This window comes from Sinocyclocheilus anshuiensis, unplaced genomic scaffold (genome assembly GCF_001515605.1).
Source record: "Sinocyclocheilus anshuiensis isolate Anshui unplaced genomic scaffold, SAMN03320099.WGS_v1.1 scaffold84, whole genome shotgun sequence".
Lineage (NCBI taxonomy): Eukaryota > Metazoa > Chordata > Actinopteri > Cypriniformes > Cyprinidae > Sinocyclocheilus > Sinocyclocheilus anshuiensis.
This window is the reverse complement of record NW_015557076.1, coordinates 207,201-207,801: the sequence shown is the minus strand read 5'-3', so window position 1 is coordinate 207,801 and position 601 is coordinate 207,201.

Below are 601 nucleotides of genomic sequence, written 5' to 3'. Positions count from 1 at the left end.
GAGCTGCTGTGATCTTGGTCCACTCTTCTTCCAGTCTCTTCTGTAGTTCGGTGACTGTAGTGGGTTTCTTAGCCAGAACTTTGTCACCAAGGATTTTCCAGAGATTTTCAATCAGGTTTAGATCAGGACTCTGGACCGGCCATTTCATTATTTCAGTGTTTTCAGCTTCAAGGAACTGCTTTACCCGTTTTACAGTGTGAAACTGCAAGCTGATTGGGAGATGAGAAGGAACTGCATGTTGCTGAAGGAGGTTCTGATGAATATTTGCGTTCACCTGCCATGTATCTGTATAAGATGCCCAAACATCCCCCAAACCATGACACATCCTCCTCCAGCTTTCACTGACTTCTTTATGCACACGGGGTTCAGTCTTTCCCCAGTTTGATGCCGGACATAATGTTTCCTATCAGACCCAAATAAATTAAACTTGCTCTCAGCACTAAAGTGAACTTTGGAGCAGTTCTCCTCTCTCCACACAACAAGCAAAGGTGAGCCTAGCCTTTTGATTCTCTCTGCTGATGAGAGATTTGGTCGCTGCAGAGTGTGCTTTCAGTCCGACTTCTCTTAAACCTCCTGAGACAGATCCATAAACTGTTCAGCA